Source organism: Acinonyx jubatus, chromosome X, assembly GCF_027475565.1.
Source record: "Acinonyx jubatus isolate Ajub_Pintada_27869175 chromosome X, VMU_Ajub_asm_v1.0, whole genome shotgun sequence".
In the NCBI taxonomy this organism is placed as follows: domain Eukaryota; kingdom Metazoa; phylum Chordata; class Mammalia; order Carnivora; family Felidae; genus Acinonyx; species Acinonyx jubatus.
The window spans coordinates 119,533,791-119,554,393 of NC_069389.1; the positions used below are offsets into that span (position 1 = coordinate 119,533,791).

The following is a 20,603-nucleotide window of genomic DNA, read 5'->3' on the forward strand; positions in this document are numbered from 1 at the left end:
TTTTGTAAAGTTTTATTGGCACACAGACACACCCATGTGTTTACATATTGTCCATGACTGCTTTCATGATACAACAGCAGAGCTGAGTAGTTGCCAGAGACCAGATATCTCCCCCAAACTGAAATATTTACTGTGGCCCTTCAGGAAATGTTTGCCACCCCCGCTCTAAAGAACAGATGTCCAACATAACATGTACCCAAATCATCTTAGGTGTGTTTGCACATGTTTTAAAGATGAGAACAAAAGACTATGAGGAAAATATCCTAAGACCTCTCACCTAGGAGCAGAAAAAGGGTTTCCAGACCCTGCTTTGTCACTATTTCAATCAGTTTGGGCAGATCCCATTTCTTTCCCATACTAAGTTTGCCTCAAAGGTAAAATGAAAGAATTGAACCAGGTGATGTATAGGGGCCCTTCCAACTCTGACATTCTGTGGTTCCAGTGTTTAGTTTAATAAGATCTTTATAATACACAGATACATACCTACTTTGAGATTACAGGATGCCCCAATTTTTAAAACCTTCATATTTTGAGATAATTTTAGGTCTATAGAAAATTTATACAAATGCTACAGAGAACTGCTGTCCTCCCTCCAGCCAGCTTCCTCCATGTTAAAATGTCACATAACCATTGCACACTCCTCAAAACTAAGAAATTAACCTTGGTCCAATACTATTATTTAAACTATTATCTTTACATAAACAAAACTATTATTAAATAAACAGACTTTATTTGGATTTTACCAGTTTTGCCACTAATGTGTCTTTTCTGCTCCAGGATCCAGTCATGGATACCACATGGCATTTAGTCATCATATCCCTTAGTTTCCTCCAATCTATGACAGTTCGTCAGTCTTTTATGACCTTGACAATTTGAAGAACACCAATCAGTTATGTTGTAGAATGTCCCTCAGTTTAGTTTAATCTGAATTTTTTTATGATTAGATTGACATTGTGCATTTGGGGGAAGGCTACCCCTGAAGTGATGTGCATTTACAAGTCAATAATATCAGGGGATGCATGGTATTGATATGTATTACTAAGGATATATATGACTAATCCTGATCCCTGGCTAAAGTGGTTTCTGCCAGGATTCTCTCTCATAAAGTTATTATTTCCTTCCTTGCCTCTGTAATTACTAAATATTATGGGGGAAATACTTTGAGATTAAGCAGACATACTGTTTCTGCTTAAACTTTTGTCCATAAGACTTACTACAGCACCACTGGTAGATCCCACCTTCAGTATTTATCACTTGTGCTCGAATGGTGATTTTCTATTTCCCTCATTCCTTCTATGTGTATTGATTAGAATTTTTCTATTAGGAAGTGTGTACTTCCTTCCACGTTTATTTGTGTCAGTATGAATTCATGGATTTTATTTCGTGGTTTGGTTATTTTTTGCTTATAGCTCAGATTGTTTCAACTTTGGACATTGGGAAGTCTTTCAGGTTGGCTTCTGTGCCCGTTCAGTATGCCCCTGTTAAGTTTTTTAGGCTTCCCAACTTTTATATAAAAGGGGATGGTATCTGGGTTGCTATGATATTGAAAGTTTGGTTCTCAATCAAGGACAGTTTTGCTTCCCCCACCCCCAGTGATATTTAGCAATGACTGGAGACATTTTTGGTTGTTACAACTCCCAAACATCCTACAGTTCATGGCACAGCTCCCCATGTTCAAGGATTTTCTAGTCCAAAATGTCAGTAGTTCTGAGGTTGAGAAACTGGTTTGGATCATTCTTTTCTTGGTGGCTAGATGTGTGGCACACACACGCACAAAATACTGTCAGGGACAAAAGAATTGTTTTCTTAAAAAGTATTTTTTAAATTTTTAAACACTTTGTGCTTGTAAAAATGCAAAAATTAATATAAAGTTGGATGTCCTCTTCCAGCCATGATGGAGTAACAGGGACTTATTACCTTCTATCTTAACCAGGAAACCAAACAGAATATATGAAATAATGGCTTTTAGAGATTGGAAAGCAGACAGTACAAAAATGTAAAATGGTGATTCCTGACAAAGGGAAAACAAGGTGAGCCCCAGGAGTGTCATAGCTTATTGCCTGGAGTAACAGGCTTCAGCAGAGAAAGGGGGAACCCAAAACAATCCTAGAGACCTTATTCAATAGGAGAGACAAAAATAGAGTTCGTGGAAGCCAAGAAGGTTGGAAATTGCAAGGATCAATGCTAAGGAACCAGAATCTGTACATGAAGAGACAACTTCAAAGATATACAGAAAGTCTCCTTGAGTCTCTGACTGAATTCTGATCTACACATGTGTAAGAAAAACTGTTTAGTTATTGAAAGGACACCAGAAAGCAGTAGACTGAATAATTATCAGAGCTCACACAAGGCTAGGAATAGTTCATGTTCCCACTAACCAGTGTGGAAAGACCTGTGTAATACTTAGGATATCAGGTAGAGTCCTAAAAAGTAGTAGACCTAAATTATCTTTGGGCTAAAGGCTGCTATACACATGGCCTAACAAAGCTTATAAGCAAGGCTTGAAAGAATCAAACTGATTTTAAGTAACTTGGCTGCCTTCCACAACAAAACCCAACAATATTTAAAAGAATAAAACAAAATCCAGCACCCAACAATGTAAAACACACAATATTCAGTATCCCATCAAATAGTATTCACAATACAAAGAAGCAGGAAAATGTGATTCATACCCAGGATAAATACTAATCAAAAGGTATAGACTCTTAGAAATGACAGAGATAATGGAATTAGTAGACAAAAACATTAAAATAGCTATTATAAATACACTCTATATGATTATAAAGGTGCAGGGAACCTGGATGTGATAAAGCAATGGGAGATATAAAAAGGTTCAAATCAAACTGGTAGAGATGAAAAATATATGAAATGAAAAATGCACTGGATGGGATTAACAGAATAGGAACAACAGTAAATTAGGCAACTTAAAGTCATAGTGATAGAAACTATTCAAAATGAAGTACAGAGAGAAAAGACTGAAGAGAAAAATGAATATAGCATCAGTGACCTGGATAACATAAAGTGCTCAGACATATAGCATCAGTGACCTGGATAACATAAAGTGATCAGACATATACCCAACTGGAGTGTTGGGACAGTGGGAGGGCAGAAAAAATATTTGAAAAAATAAGGTTGGATAATTTTGAAACTTTATTTTTTTAATGTTTATTTATTTTGAGAGAGAGAGAAAGATTGAGCACACATGAGTGGGGATGGGGTGCAGAGAGAGAGGAGAGAGGTCTGAAGTGGGAGTCAGTCTCACAAACTGTGAGATCATAACGTGAGCTGAAATCAGGAGTCAGACGCTTAACTGATTGAGCCACCCAGGTGCCCCAATTTTTAAACTTTATGAAAATTAAGTATCCAGTGATCCAAGAATACCAACAAACTCCAACAAAATAAATATAAAGGAAACTATATCATGGCACATCAGAATCAAATTGCTGAAAACATTGAAAAAGAGAAATATTAAAAGCAACCATAGGAGAAGAGACATATTACATGAGGAGCAGAGATAATAATTACATCAGACTTCTTGTCACTAAGCATGCAGGCTAGAAGACAATGGAGTGGCATCTTAAATGTACTGAAGTCATCCTACAAATCCAAACCCAGTGCAAATAAATCTTTCAGAAATGAAGATGAGTTTTATTATTGTTTTTCTAGTCTTTGTTTCATTTATTTCTACTCTAATCTTTATTATTTCCTTCTGATTATTTTGGGTTTAGTTTGTTCTTTTTCTAGTTCCTTAAGATGTAAATTTAGGTTACTGAGATAATTCTTTTTTCTTAATGTATTTCATTGCTATGAACTTCCCTCTTAGAACTACCTTTGCTGCATTCTGTAAGTTTTGGTATGTTTTGTTGCCATTTTCATTTGTCTCAAAGATATTTTTTATTTCCCTTTTGATTTCTTCTTTGACCTATTGGCTATTTAGGAGTATGTTGTTTAATTTCCACATATTTGTGAATTTTCCAATTTTTCTCTTAATACCTCTAGTTTCATACCATTGTAATCAGAAAAGACACTTGATATGATTTCAGTCATCTTGTTTTGTGGCCTAACATATGATCTATCCTGGAGAATATTCTGTGTGTGCTTGAGAAGAATGTGTATTCTGCTGCTGTTGGACAGAATGTTCTTTATATGTCTGTTAAGTACATTTGGTCTCTGGTGTTAATCAAATCTACTTTTTCCGTATTGATTTTCTGTCTGCTTGATCTATCCATTGTTAAAAGTGGGGTATTGAGGACTCCTACTATTATTGTATTGCTGTCTTTTTTCCCCTTCATATCTGTTAGTATTTTTCTTAACATATTTACGGCCCCAATGTTGGGTGCATGTATATCCATAATTGGATATACCCTTTTGATGAATTGACCCTTTTATTATTATGTAATGACCTTCTTTGTCTCTTGTGACAATTTTTTACTTAAAATCTATTTTTTTTCTGGGATAAATATAGCCACTTCTTCTGTCTTTTGGCTACCATTTGCATGGAATGTCTTTTTCCATCTCTTTCAGCCTGTGTGTTCTTAAAGGTAAAGTGAGTCTCTTGGAGGCAGCATATAGTTGGATCTTGTTTTTTAATCCATTCAGTCACACTATGTCTTTTGATTGGTGAATTTAATTTATTTACATTTAAAGTAATTATTGATAGGTAAGGACTTACTATTGCCATTTGTTAATTGTTTTCTGATTATTTTGTAGTTCCTTTGTTCCTTTCTTCCTCTCTTGTCTTCTTTTGTGATGCTATGATAAAGACTTTTGAGACAAAAGCTGAGACAAGTTATAGAAAATAGACATGCACTACAATACATTTTAAAGGGGGTTTTTCAGACAAAAGCAAAATTATACCAAATGAAAATTTGGATCAAATTTGGCACAAAGATCACTGAATTTGTAGACATGTGAGTATATATGACAGACACTTCAAAAATCATTTTTATATTCTCCTTAAGTGAAAATTAACTGTTGAGGCTTCTGGGAAGATGGCGGTGTAGGAGGATGCTGGGCTTACCGCATCCTGTGGATCACTCAGATTCCACCCACACCTGCCTAAATAACCCAGAAAATCGCCAGAAGACTAGCAGAACGGATTCTCTGGAGCCAAGCATAGACAAGAGGTCCACAGAAGAAGGTATGAAGGGCGGAGAGGCGGTGCGTGCTACACGGACTGGCAGGAGGGAGCCAGGGCAGAGGAGCGGCCCGCTGGCCAAGCAGAGCCCCCGAGTCTGGCTGGCAAAAACGGAGGGGCCGGACAGAGTGTGATTGTACAGCAAGTGGGACTTAACATCTGGAAGGTTATAAGTTAACAGCTGTGCTCGGAGAACGGGAGGGCTGGAGGACAATGGGAAGGAGAGTTGTTGAGCCCCAGATGACAGAGCACAGCTTGGTGGGGAACAAAGTCGCTCCTCAGCACCATCTCTCTCGCCCATCCCCCAGCCAAAATCCCAAAGGGAACCAGTTCCTGTCAAGGAACTTGCTTGCAACACGCAAACACCCAACACTGTGCTTCTGCGGATCCATCCCTCTGGCGGGTTTGATTCCCTCCTGGTGCCACAGGGCCCCTCCCGAAGCGGATCTCCGAAGGAAAAGCCAGCGGAGCCTGCCCCTCCCACCCCTGTGCACCTTGCTGATCCACCCCAGCTAATACGCCAGATCCCCAGCACCACAAGCCTGGCAGTGTGCAAGTAGCCCAGACGGGCCACGCCAACCCACAGTGAATCCCGCCCCTAGGAGAGGGGAAGAGAAGGTACACACCAGTCTGACTGTGGCCCCAGCAGTGGGCTGGGGGCAGACATCAGGTCTGACTACGGCTCCGCCCACCAGCTCCAGTTATACACCACAGCACAGGGGAAGTGCCCTGCAGTTCCGCACCACACCAGGGACTATCCAAAATGATGAAACGGAAGAATTCCCCTCAAAAAAACCTCCAGGAAATAAGGACAGCTAATGAACTGATCAAAAACGATTTAAACAATATAACAGAAAGTGAATTTAGAATAATAGTCATAAAATTAATTGCTAGGCTTGAAAAGAGTATAAAGAACAGCAGAGAATCTGTTGCTACAGAGATCAAGGGACTAAGGAACAGCCAGGTGGAGCTAAAAAATGCTATTAATGAGCTGCAAAATAAAATGGAGGTGACCACAGCTCAGATTGAAGAGGCAGAGGAGAGAATAGGTGAACTAGAAGATAAAATTATGGAAAAAGAAGAAGCTGAAAAAAAGAGAGATAAAAAAATCCAGGAGTATGAGGGGAAAATTAGAGAACTAAGTGATGCACTAAAGAGAAATAATCTATGCACAATTGGTATTCCAGAGGAGGAAGAGAGAGGGAAAGGTGCTGAAGGGGTACTTGAAGAAATAATAGCTGAGAACTTCCCTGATCTGGGGAAGGAAAAAGGCATTGAAATCCAAGAGGCACAGAGAACTCCCTTCAGACGTAACTTGAATCGATCTTCTGCACGACATATCATAGTGAAACTGGCAAAATACAAGGATAAAGAGAAAATTCTGAAAGCAGCTAGGGATAAACGTGCTCTAACATATAAAGGGAGACCGATAAGACTAGTGACGGATCTCTCTACTGAAACTTGGCAGGCCAGAAAGGAATGGCAGGAAATCTTCAATGTGATGAACAGAAAAAGTATGCAGCTGAGAATCCTCTATCCAGCAAATCTGTCATTTAGAATAGAAGGGGAGATAAAGGTCTTCCCAAACAAATAAAAACTGAAGGAATTCATCACCACTAAACCAGCCATACAAGAGATCCTAAGGGGGATCCTGTGAGACAAAGTACCAGAGACATCGCTACAAGCATGAAACCTACAGACATCACAATGACTCTAAACCCATATCTTTCTATAATAACAATGAATGTAAATGGACTAAATGTGCCAACCAAAAGACATAGGGTATCAGAATGGATAAAAAAACAAGACCTATTTGCTGTCTAGAAGAGACTCATTGTAGACCTGAGGACACCTTCAGAGTGAAAGTGAGGGGATGGAGAACTATCTATCTTGCTACTGAAAGTCAAAAGAAAGCTGGAGTAGCCATACTTATATCAGACAAACTAGACTTTAAATTAAAGGCTGTAACAAGAGATAAAGAAGGGCATTATATAATAATTACAGGGTCTATCCATCAAGAAGAACTAAAAATTATAAATGTCTATGCAACAAATACAGGAGCCCCCAAATATATAAATCAATTACTCACAAACATAAGCAACCTTATTGACAAGACTGCGGTAATTGCAGGGGACTTTAATACCCCACTTACAACAATGGATAGATCATCTAGACATAGTCAATAAAGAAACAAGGACCCTGGATGATACATTGGATCAGATGGACTTGACAGATATATTTAGAACTCTGCATCCCAAAGCAGCAGAATATACTTTCTTCTCGAGTGCACATGGAACATTCTCCAAGATAGATCACATACTGGGTCACAAAACAGCCCTTCGTAAGTATACAAGAATTGAGATTGTTACATGCATACTTTCAGACCACAATGCTATGAAGCTTGAAATCAACCACAGGAAAAAGTGTGGAAAACCTCCAAAAGCATGGAGGTTAAAGAAAACCCTACTAAAGAATGAATGGGTCAACCAGGCAATTAGAGAATAAATTTAAAAATATATGGAAACAAACAAAAATGAAAATACAACAATCCAAACACTTTGGGATGCAGCGAAGGCAGTCCTGAGAGGAAAATACATGGCAATCCAGGCCTATCTCAAGAAACAAGAAAAATCCCAAATACAAAACCTAACAGCACACCTAAAGGAAATAGAAGCAGAGTAGCAAAGACACCCCAAACCCAGAAGAAAAAGAGAAATAATAAAGATCAGAGCAGAAATAAACAGTATAGAATCTAAAAACACTGTAGAGCAGATCAATGAAACCAAGAATTGTTTTTTTGAAAAAATAAACAAAATTGATAAACCTCTAGCCATGCTTCTCAAAAAGATAAAGTAGATAAAATCATGAATGAAAATGGAATTATGGCAACCAATCCCTCAGAAATACAAACAATTATCAGGGAATACTATGAAAAATTATATGCCAACAAACTGGACAACCTGGAAGAAATAGACAAATTCCTAAACACCCACACACTCCAAAACTCAAACAAGAGGAAAGAGAAAGCTTGAACAGACCCATAACCAGCGAAGAAATTGAATCAGTTATCAAAAATCTCCCAACAAATAAGAGTCCAGGACCAGATGGCTTCCTTGGGGAATTCTACCAGACATTTAAAGCAGAGATAATACCTATCCTTCTCAAGCTATTCCAAAAAATAGAAAGGGAAGGAAAACTTCCAGACTCATTCTATGAAGTCAGTATTACTTTGATTCCTAACCAGACAGAGACCCAGTAAAAAAAGAGAACTACAGGCCAATATCCCTGATGAATATGGATGCAAAAATTCTCAATAAGATACTAGCAAATCAAATTCAACAGCTTATAAAAAGAATTATTCACCATGATCAAGTGGGATGCATTCCTGGGATGCAGGGCTGGTTCAACATTCGCAAATCAATCAACGTGATACATCACATTAATAAAAGAAAAGATAAGAACAATATGATCCTGTCAATCGATGCAGAAAAAGCATTTGACAAAATTCAGCATCCTTTCTTAATAAAAACCCTCAAGAAAGTCGGGATAGAAGGAACATACTTAAACATCATAAAAGCCATTTATGAAAAGCCCACAGCTAATGCATCCTCAATGGGGAAAAACTGAGAGCTTTCCCCCTGAGATCAGGAACACAACAGGGATGTCCACTCTCACCGCTGTTGTTTAACATAGTGTTGGGAGTGCTAGCATCAGCAATCAGACAACAAAAGGAAATCAAAGGCATCAAAATTGTCAAAGATGAAGTCAAGCTTTCACTTTTTGCAGATGACTTGATATTATACATGGAAAATCCAACAGACTCCACCGAAAGTCTGCTAGAACTGATACATGAATTCAGCAAAGTTGCAGGATACAAAATCAATGTACAGAAATCAGTTGCATTCTTATACACTAATAATGAAGCAACAGAAAGACAAATAAAGAAACTGACCCCATTCACAATTGCACCAAGAAGCATAAAATACCTAGGAATAAATCTAACCAAAGATGTACAAGATCTGTATGCTGAAAACTATAGAAAGCTTATGAAGGAAATTGAAGAAGATATAAAGAAATGGAAAAACATTCCATGCTCATGGGTTGGAAGAATAAATATTGTCAAAATGTCAATACTACCCAAAGCTATCTACACATTCAATGCAATCCCAATCAAAATTGCACCAGCATTCTTCTCGAAGCTAGAACAAGCAATCCTAAAATTCATATGGAACCACAAAAGGCCCCAAATAGCCAAAGTAATTTTGAAGAAGAAGACCAAAGCAGGAGGCATCACAATCCCAGACTTTAGCCTCTACTACAAAGCTGTAATCATCAAGACAGCATGGTATTGACATAAAAACAGACACATAGACCAATGGAATAGAATAGAAACCCCAGAACTAGACCCACAAATGTATGGCCAACTCATCTTTGACAAAGCAGGAAGGAATATCCAATGGGAAAAAGACAGTCTCTTTAACAAATGGTGCTGGGAGAACTGGACAGCAACATGCAGAAGAATGAAACTAGACCACTTTCTTACACCATTCACAGAAAATTAACTGTTTAAATAAAACATGATAACAGTGTGTTGTGGTGTTTATAATATGTAGAAATTAAATATATGACAACAGTAGCACAAAGGACAAGAAGGAGAAAGAGATGTATATATGAAGTGGTATAATATTGCTTGAAGGTAGATTGTGCTAAGTTTAAGATTTTATTATAAACCCTAGAATAATCAATAAAAAATGAAACAGAGGTTCACTAATAAAACCAATACTGGAGATAAAAATGAATCATAAAGATAATTAATCAAAAATAAAGCAGGACTAAAAAAAACAAAGAACAAAACCAGATAGGACAAAAATTAGATAGCAAGGTTGTAGATTTCAACCCAACAAAATCAATAACTTCATTAAATATGAATGCTCTAAACACTCCAATTAAAAGACAAAGATTGTCAGTTTGGGTAAAAAAGTATGACCTAAGTTTATACTGTCTATAAGAATCCCACTTTAAATATAAGGGCACACAGACTGCTGGGAATGTGGTGGAGTAGGAGGATGCTGGGCTCACCTTGTGGCCTGAGGCCACCTAGATTACATCCACTTTAGCATAAATAACCCAGAAAATTACCCAAAGACTGCCAGACCAGACTCTCTGCAGCCAAACATAGACAAGAGGCCACAACCAAGAGGATAAGAAGGGCAGAGAGATGGTGGGTACTAAACAGACTGGTGAGCTATGGAGAGGGGAGAGGGGCAGGCCCTCACTCCAGGGAAGCCCACATCGGGAAGACAGATCCCCATTACATTTAGCTTGCAAAACCAGAGGGGCCAAATTTCGTGAGTTCTCACAACCAGTAGGACTTAACACCTGGAATTTTAAAAGTCATCAGCTCTACTCTCAGAGAGCAGGGAGGATGAGAGGAAGCTGAGTTTCCAAAGAGAGACCCAATCTTGCTCCGAAGAGACTGCAGGACAAAGAGCCCAAGGAGGTACTAGGCAGACCAGCAGTTTGAAAAATGCCTGGGGCCTACAGGAGGGAGAGTTGTTGACTCATCTGAACCTGTGTCCCAGAAGGACAGTGATTGGTGGGGGACTCCTCCAGGAACAAAGATGCTGGCAGGTACCACTTCTCTCCCCTGCCCCCTAGCCTAGATACTGGCAGGAACCAGCACCTGCCACCTAACTTGCTTGCACCACCCAACCCCCCAGCTCTCTGCTTCTGTGGATCCACCCCTCTGACTGGCCTGCCTTAGTCCCAGGGCTTCAGGGACCCTCCCACAGGAGACCAAACCTTGCTAAGACTGCCCCTCTGGCCTCTGTGCACGTTGTGGATCCACCCCTTCCAGTAAGCTCTTGGCCAGATCCCATTGAAGCGGTACCACAAGCCTAGCATTTTGCAGGCAGCCCAGACAGGGGCCAGAGTAATGGAAAGTAATCAAGCTGAGCAGGTGAGCCAGAAAACATTATGCAAAGTGAGAATAGACCTAGGCAACTCAAAAACCCCATCAAGTTTAACAGTTGCATTATAGGGATCCCAGAAGGAGAAGAGAGAGAAAAGGGGGCAGAAAATTTATTTGAAGAAATAACACCTGAAAACTTCCTGAATCTGGGGAAGGAAACAGAAATCCAGATTCAGGAGGCATAGAGAGCCCCTAATGAAGCCAACCCAAAGAGATCTACACCAAGCCACCCAGTAAATAAAATGGGAAAAACTAGGGATAAAGAGAGAATTTTAAAAGCAGCAAGAGAAAAGAAAGCAGTTACATACAAGAGAAATCATATAAGACTATCAGTGAGCTCTTCAGCAGAAATTCTGTAGGCTAGAAGGGAGCAGCATGATATATTCAAAGTGCTAAAAGGGAAAAACCTGCAGCCAAGACTACTCTATCCAGCAAGGCTATCATTCAGAATAGAAGGATAGATAGAGTTTGCCAGATGAACAAAAGTTAAAGGAATTCATGAGTCAGAGCAAAACCAGCTACTTCCCCATCACACATGATGCCATCAACCTTCCAGCCACCCTCCTGCCCATCTCAGCATGTACTGCCTGCCACCTGCTCACAAGTCAACATGCCAAGTAAGCACACCTTCACCTCAGATAGGGACTCAAAATGACACTCTCCCCCTCAAATTCCAGCCCCTGTACTCAAGTTTGTGTGCAAAAGTGGGCATGATTATAACAGCAGAATGAAGCAATCCCAATGGGGGCACTAAGTATGTAGAATATGTAATGGATAAAAGGAGTGTGCTAGGCTTGGAACACTACATATAGCATGATTCTGGTTACTGAAAACTAAAATAAAAAATAAATAAATAAATATAAGGGAACATATGGCTTAAAAGAAAAATACATAACAAGCAAACACTAACAAAAAGTTGGAGTGGCTACATTAATATTAGGCAATGTAGATCTGGGTATAAGGAATATTATCAGGGTTAAAGAGGAATAGTTCATAATAATAAAGAGGTCAATGCATCAAGAGGCATAACAGTCCAAGATGTGTATGCAACTGATGGGGGAGTTTCAAATATGTGAAGTAAAAGCTGAAAGAACTGTAAGGAGAAATCGTCAAGTCCATAATTATAGTTGGGGATTTCAATATTCCTCCCTCAGTCACTGATAGAATAGACAGAAAGAATATTAGTAAGGATACAGAAAATTCGAATTACATTATCAGCTGAATTGATCTAATTGACTTTTATACAACATTCTATCCAACGAGATCAGAATATACATCATTTTCAAGTACACACAGAATGTTCACCAAGAAAGACCATATTTTGGACCATAAAAAATTCTCACAAATTTGAGAATTTAAATCATGCAAAGGATGTTCTCTGACTTCCAAGCAATCAAACAAGAAATCAATAACAGATATCTGGAAATTTTCCAACATATAGGTTTTTAACAGCTTTTTTAAAAATATGAAATTTATTGTCAAATTGGTTTCCATACAACACCCAGTGCTCCTCCCAACAGGTGCCCTCCTCAATGCCCATCAACCACCTTCCCCTCCCTCCCACTCCCCATCAACCCTCAGTTTATTCTCAGTTTTTAAGAGTCTCTTATGGTTTGGCTCCCTCCCTCTCTGACTTTTTTTTTCCTTCCCCTTCACCATGGTCTTCTGTTAAGTTTCTCAGGATCCACATAAGAGTGAAAACATATGGTATCTGTCTTTCTCTGCCTGACTTATTTCACTTAGCATAACACTCTCCAGTTCCATCCACGTTGCTACAAAAGGCCAGATTTCATTCTTTCTCATTGCGAAGTAGTATTCCATTGTATATATAAACCACATCTTCTTTATCCATTCATCAGTTGATGGACATTTAGGCTGTTTCCATAATTTGGCTAGTATTGAGAGTGCTGCTATAAACATTGGGGTACAAGTGCCCCTATGCATTAGCACTCCTGTATCTCTATCAGCTTTTTAAGGATATAATTCACATACCATACAATTCAATAGTTGAATTCAACAGTTGAAAGTATCCAATTCAATAGTTGTTAATATATTCACAGGTATGTGCAACCATCATTGCAGTGAATTTTAGGACATTTTCATTACCTCAAGAAGAAACTGTTTGCTTTAGCTGTCAACCCTTCTATCTCCCCACTGCACCTAGACCTAAGCAACCACTGATCTATTTGCTGTTTCTATAGATTTCACTATTCTGGACTTTCATATGAATGGAATCATATAGTAGTATGTAGTCTTTTGCAACTGACTTCTTTCACTTAGAATAATGTTTTCAAGGTTCATCCGTACTGCAGTATGTTAGTACTTTGTTCATTTTTTATGGCCAAATAATATTTATTATGTAGATATACCACATTTTATTAATCCATTCATCCATTGATGGTTATGTGAATTGTTTCCATCTTTTGGCTGTAATGAATAATGCTACTATAATCATTCATGTACAAATTTTCCCTAATATTAACATCTTGTGTTGATGTGATGTATTTGTTACAATTGATGAACCAGTATTGATACATTATCATTAACGAAAATCCAGTTACATTAGGGTTCACCCTTTGTGTTGTGTAATCCTGTGGTTTTTGACAAATGCATAAGGTCATATGTCCACCATCACATATGACATCTATTGTATCATACACAGTATCATACACAATAGTTTCACTGCCCTAAATATCCCCTGTGCTCCACCCTTTCATCATTCCCCTTCTTCCTTCAACCATTAACCTTTTTGCATCTCCATAGTTTTGCCTTTTCCAGAATGTCATATATATTGAACCATATGATAATGTAGCCTTTTCAGACTGACTTCTTTCACTTAGCAATATGCTTTTAAGGTTTGTCCATTTCTTTTCATACCTTAGTAGCTCATTTCGTTTTATTGCTCAGTAGTATTCCATTGTCTGGATGTACCACATAGCCCTATTCGTAATCGGTTGCTCCTTGATGGACCACTTAACTATGACAGACAGTCCCCAGTTCTAAATCACAAAGTTCTCTATGCCAACCATAGACATGGACCTATTTGAACAAACAGTCCATTTAGACTCATTTCCTGTCAGGGAAAACAACTGATCATTGGGTAAAAAAAGAAATTAGCCAAATTAATGGTCACTGACTTGACCAGACGATTCTATCAAGATAGTCAAACCAATTGGATTTATGGGTCTAATCTGAGAGACAGGCAGTATGGTCCAGTTTTCACTGGCCCAGGAGTCCAGAGCTCTGGGTTGTACTCACAGCTCTACCACCAACCTCGCTTCTGTGGACCCCAGTCTTTGAAAGCTTTGCCTGCTCTGCTGAGCACAAATTCCAGAAGAGCTACAACTTTTCTCTCACTAATCTTCTGTGGCATATGATGTCATTTATATGCCAGAGTGTATATATTTGGGTAAGAGAACCAGGAACTCACACACACACACACACCCTTTGTCTTCTGCACATCTTGCAGAGACTTAACGTCTTTCCAGGGTATGGGGTTCATGCTGCATGCCCCTCAGGGCTTTGCAGAACTTCCAGAGAAAGGGGCTCCTGGGACATACTCATCCTGGGGGTTTTTTGGAGATAAGTAAAGGGCTATTTCTGAAAGCAGACTTTTCCTTGGCCCTGAGAAGGCCTTTTATTCCTGTATTATTAGGCCAAAATAGATGCCAAGCCATTGATGATTAATGTTGCTAGATGGAGCTGGTTCACTTTAGATGAACTCTTTTCCCCTTCTACATGACCATGTAAATCACAATGAGCTATTGCACTTCCTAAGTATAAACTCCTCCTTACTATCAGACACTGACTTCTATGAGTGCTTCTGAAGTTTGGGATTTAAATATTGGCTGCTTTTCACAGTGAAGTCTTCTCATTTTTCATTCCATGTGTCTTTTGTGGGGCAGAGCATTTTTCTGTGGTGTTCAAATATAAGCTTAGCATTTGTTCCTTCTTCTGCATGTTAATTTGGTCCACAAACGTTTTCTGAGAGACTCTTCACTTTCTGCTGGGCCCTTGAGCTGAGCTTAGCAGTGGGCTCTGTGGAGAGAATGGAAGTTCCTCTGACCTTGGGAAGCATGCAGGCCGGTCTAGATGGTTTTAGGTCTTGGCCAAGAGGCCCACCATGTCCCCAGCTGCCCATTTATAAACTCCTCACTCTCCATTCACTGCCACTCACCATTTGGCTTCTGGGGTTCAGACTACTTATATCTCACAGGGGTGCTGGCAGAAGCCCCCTCACTTGTCACTGTTGCTCCAAGCTATCCCCTACACTGCCTCCAGTGTAAAGGACTTCTTTCCCACTGCAAAGTCTTGCCTCTCACTCAGAAGGGCTGGATCTCCACTGGCTTCAGGATGAAGTCCCAGCCCAGGGCTGGTATTCAGTCCCCTCTCCACCCCAGTATTCTACTTCCCACTAAGCTCTCCAAGATCTTGGCCACTCTTTCCACAATATTCATGTTTCAGCCATCCCAGCATCCCACGTATATGCACATTGCTTTACTTTGTTCATGCAATTCCTATTGTCTAGAATTCTCCTCCTCTTCCTTGAAGTTATTTCCAATGAATTTTTCAAGCTATGGCTATGACATAACTAAGTTTATGAAGTTTTCTCTAATTCCCAGAGAGTTTATTTGTTCTCAGGTCAGGGAAGAGTGAGACCAGAGCCGAATCCTCAAAACCCTTACTCCATGCTGTTTGGTGAAGAGGACTGGCACTGAGTATTATCCAGAATGACTTGGAGTCTTCAGAAACATGGACTACCCAGGCTCTGCTGGCTGCTTGTTCATCAGGATGATGCTCATACCCTCTTCCATGAGCAAGGGTGCCTTCTTTGCCTGGCAGAAGATCTAGGGAGGGGGCCAGTAGGCAGGCCTTCCAGACCTGTCCTGAGAGGAATGGGACAGCCAGCCTCCCAGGCTAATATCCTCTCTGCTCACCCCAGGCAATGGTCACTGACCATTCACTGGGCACCAGGCACTGGACTGTTGCTGGGCTTCTGCACTCAAGGAGCTCACAGTCAAGCAAGGAAGATAGATCTTTCTACATAGGTATATTTATTTGCTGTGATTGCTGTAATAAGGTACCATGGACTTGGTGCTTGAAAAACGGGAATTTATTGCCTCCCAGTTCTGGAGGCTGGGAGACCAAACTCAAGGTGTTGACAAGGTTGGTTCCTTCTGAAGGCTGAGAGGGAATGGTCTGTTCCAGCCCTGTCTCTGTGGCTCCCATCTTCACATGGCCTTCCGTCTGTGCATGTCCGTGTCTTAATCTCTTCTTTTTAAAAGGACACCAGTCATATTGGATTAGAGCCCACCCTAATGACTTCACTTTAACTTAGTTGCCTTTTTAAAGACCATATATCCAAATACAGTCACATTCTGAGGCACTTGGACTTCAATATGTGAATTTGGTGCGGCGGGGGGAGGGGGGCGGGGGGGACACAATTCAGCCTATAACAATGGGTAGTGGCAGTTTAGAGCAATGGCTCTAAAAGGATGGAAATTCTTCACAGAATGCTATTGGGACACAGAACAGGGCTACACATGCTGGCCCATGTTCTCTTGCTCTCTTGACCAACACTGCACATTGTCAGTCAGGACGACCATGACCAAGACCTGTCTTTAATTGAGCAGACCACTAGTAAGAAGCAGACATGGATTTAAACCCACAGCCATGTGGTCCCATATGGTTCTTTGTCAGCCTGGCCATGACATCTTCTAGTTTGAGAAGCCCATGCCCCTTGCTTCCTCCAATCTGGCCCAGATCCTCTTTGGGAAAGGGAGAGATTCCCATAAACCTTTTACTGTCTCTCTCCTTCCCTCTTCAGTCTGGTGAGTCAAAGAAACATAGGCTTAGGGCACAGAGAGACCTAAATTGAAATATCAGCTGGGCTGCTTACTGGCTTTGTGTTTATGGACAGATAAGGCCCATCTCTGCATTAGCTCTGGTTCCTCATTTCATAATATGGGATGGTAACACTTGCAGGTGTGATTATGAAGCTTAAATGAGAATATGCAGAGAAAGGCTATGGAACCAGCCAAGGATGGAGTGTCTTGACCTCTGTCCTTGCAGATCCTGGCATGGGAGCTGGTCTGGAACTGCACTCATTCAGTGAGGGTCCACTGAGTGACACACAAGTGACTGAATCAATGGCAAGGGAAGTGGTGTTCTTCCATGGCAAGTCCTTCTGCCAGCTGTGCCTGTGACTTCAGAGGGAGGGTCTGGGAGTTCCTTCCACATCCCAGGCTGAGGGGAAAAGGATTTCCTTCCCTTATGAAAGGGACATAAAATAAAAAGCAAAATGTGGGGTGTGGAAGGTGAACAGAGGCTCAGGAAACATCATTGACCTACTTCTCATCAGCGTCCATGTGGAGTGGCCCAAGCAGGCTGCAGAGGTGAGCACTTGGCCAGGGCTGGGAGGTGTGGGAGCAGAGGGGTGAGTCTAGGAGCCTGAAATCCAGAGTGTGGTGTGGGGGAAAGGCAAGCAGCAGGCATGGGTGTATAGCGAGAAAGAAAGACAACAAGAGCTGTCTCTCCTGTCCGTGTCCTCCTGCCTTGACTGGAGTCACCAGAGTGCTGGTGCTGGGAGGCTGAAGGCAATGTTGGCAGTCAGGCTGCCCTCTGACTTCACTTCTGAAGAGCAAGAAGGGTCTTTGGGCCTTCTGTTAAATATAAACTGTCATCATATACTGTTTCATTTAATGGTGACAGATACCATATCAGGTAAGTAAGTACTCCAGGAAGTAGTGGAACTGGGATTTGAGCCCAGATCTCTCTCTGATTCTAGAACCTGCTTCCTATCCCCTAGGCTAACTGTCTCTAATGAAAAGAGAGTAGGATAAGGGATGATGAAGACCTGGCTTTGTGTCCTGGTCTGCCACATGCTGCCTATGTGACCATGGGAAGTTACTTAAACTCTCTGAGCCTTGTTTTCATTATCAGTTAAATGGGGGCAATATACACCCCCCCCACAAACACACAAACACATCCATTCAGGGTCACTGGGAAAGATAAACCAGGGAGTCTGTCAGGAAGTGCTTTGTAGAGTGTACATTCTCCAAGTTAACCCATGGCCCTGGTGTCCTACATGATACAGAAGCCAACCTTTAGGTGTCCCCTCCCTTCCTTCTTGAGAGTCCCACCCTCATTTTAAGTTACTTCACACTGCAAATCCTGAGAACACCTTCCCTCTCAGAACTTTCATCAGGCTTTCCCTTCAAAACCTCCCTTTGGGTTATCAGCATCTACTACCACCTCATTCATATTCTGCCTCCCTCCCTCCTCTGTTTCTCTCTCTCTCTCTCTCTCTCTCTCTCTCTCTCTCTCACACACACACACACACACACACACACGCACACACACACCAGGCAAATAGGCCCAATCTGTCAGTCACTTACTCAAAAACCATATTCCTAGTGCCACCTGTTTACTCCTTTAGAAGGCTGCTGCCTGGAGTGAAATGTGGGCCCATCAGATCCACAGTAAGGCCTGGTTGAGCCAGACTCCAGGAGTGAAGTGCAGACTTGGTGAACCTTGAATGCAGCATATCTGAGAAGGAAGGACTAGTACAATGGGAAAGGGCTTCTCACGAGGTGGTCCTTCTTTTATTTTTATTGCAAACAGGTCCTAGATCCTCTCCTAGTGCCTCTTTGCTGGGCACACTGTTATCAGTGACCATAGATTTCTCCCTAGCGATAGCTTGGTCCTGAATGACCCTAACTCCTTCCCACATATATTTCAACAGTTAATTCTGTCTCTGATCTTTCTCTATTCATGCTAAATCCCAGTTTAGGAAGGAAAAGCTATTTATCACATTCTTGCATGGCCCTTCTATACCAGATTGAGTGGGTGACAGACAGGAAAACTGGAAAGGAAATGCCTATAATATTTAGTTGATGTGGTCATCATATTTGATTTGGCTGCATTGCCCCAAATGCAAATACAAATGTCCCACTCATTTGCATGTGAGTCTGTTATTCAACAGAGGGTGGGGTGGAAGAGCCAGTTCAAGTCCCAAAGTGATCTTGGAGCAGAGTGCAGCATTAGCTGGGACTTAGAGCAGTTATGCTGGGCCCCAGATAGCTGGAGGTGCCATCTCTAGGAAGCTTCTGAGGGGACAAAGTTACATGCAAATACCTTATCTCAGCCAAGAGCAGCTTGGAAAATACCACAATCCAGTTTTGCAGAAACTCATTTCACTGGTACCTCTCACAGAGAAGGCTGTGGGGAGTAGAAAGAACACTAGACTTGGAATAGAATTACTCAGCTCAAGTTTGAGTTCTTCCACTTGACCTTGGGTGAGTTTCTTAGCTTCTTGGAGCCTCAGGATTCTCCTTGGCAAAAATGGGCTTAAAACTCCCTGCTCTTCTGACTTCATAGGGCAGCCTGTTCTATGGTACACATTGATCACACTTTCCAGAGATTTCTCATTTTACTGGGCCTTTGCAGGGAGAAACTTCGAGGTTTATATAGGCCCAGCCTTTTGGCCGTCAGGTTTATTTGCAGTTCACGTTGTTCAAGCCTGGCATTTGCCACAGAGCAGGTCAATGTTGTGGGCAAATAGCATGAGATCAGCCGGGCTGACCCAGGGAGGCACAAAGAAGTGCCATCACACAGGACCTCTGCCTGGGACAATTCTAGAGGCCATCTCCCAGGCCAAACCAGCCCTGGGATAAAATAGACACAAGGCTATGGACTCAGGACAGTTTCCCAAAGGAAACTGCCAGAATCAGAAGGACCAAGGCCTTTAGCTGAAAATTGACATATTTCTGATTGGACTGGTTTAAATACACAGGAAACTTCTTGTTGATCATCGTGAATCATATCTGAAGGGCTTATGCTTTTCCTCCATTTAGCAGCTCCCAGACCATGCTAGAAACAGTTCTGTAGAAACTTTACCCTGGGACTCCTCTTAGCCTTGCTGTGGAGTTTGGCCTTCTAGAAGGCTTCTGCTCCTCACACCCCTGTGTCCTGATAGAGCCCATGTTGCAGCCATTTTGATAGTGCGGTTGGAATCGCTGCTGGTGCAGAAAGCTGGCGCCTTCCTGCCCTCAGGTTTTGTACGTGTCCCCTCCTGCCTCCCAAGAACAGGCTGTCCTTCACCCGACATTCAGAGCCTTCCCTACTTCATCTTTTCAGTATGAAATAGTAGGGAGGATGGTTGGTTTTAGATGCAAGCAGATCTGACTTTAGATGCCAACTCTATCTCATACGTGGCCTTGGACAGTTACTATACATCTCTTTCCGAGCCTCTTTTTTCATCTGTCAAAGGGAGATGATAATGCCTCATGGAGCTGTTGTGAGGGTTGAAGAGAGGATAATAAATGCAGAACATCTGGCCCAGTGCTTGACCCATTGTGGCTGCTCAGCTATGAGCACTGCAGTTCTGTCTGCAGAGTCTGGCCCCAACTTCCCTCCAGACTTTCATCTTCTCCTCCGCACGCCCTGTGCTCCAGCCAGATTTAGTCCTGCTATTACCCTACCACTCTCTGAGCC

At 41.2% G+C, this 20,603-nt stretch overlaps 1 long non-coding RNA gene across 17 annotated transcripts in view; it reads left to right on the forward strand.

The window, feature by feature from the left end:
- Positions 1-20,603, forward strand: part of LOC106985752 (uncharacterized) — a 277,059-nt gene that overhangs the window by 121,653 nt on the left and 134,803 nt on the right. For 13 of the 17 annotated variants that reach the window (XR_008289887.1, XR_008289888.1, XR_003418186.2 and 10 more), the window contains one exon: positions 17,181-17,503. The exons of the other annotated variants lie outside the window; for them this stretch is intronic. This is a non-coding gene — a long non-coding RNA (uncharacterized LOC106985752). The remainder of the gene's footprint in view (positions 1-17,180; positions 17,504-20,603) is intronic. 17 annotated transcript variants of the gene reach the window in all.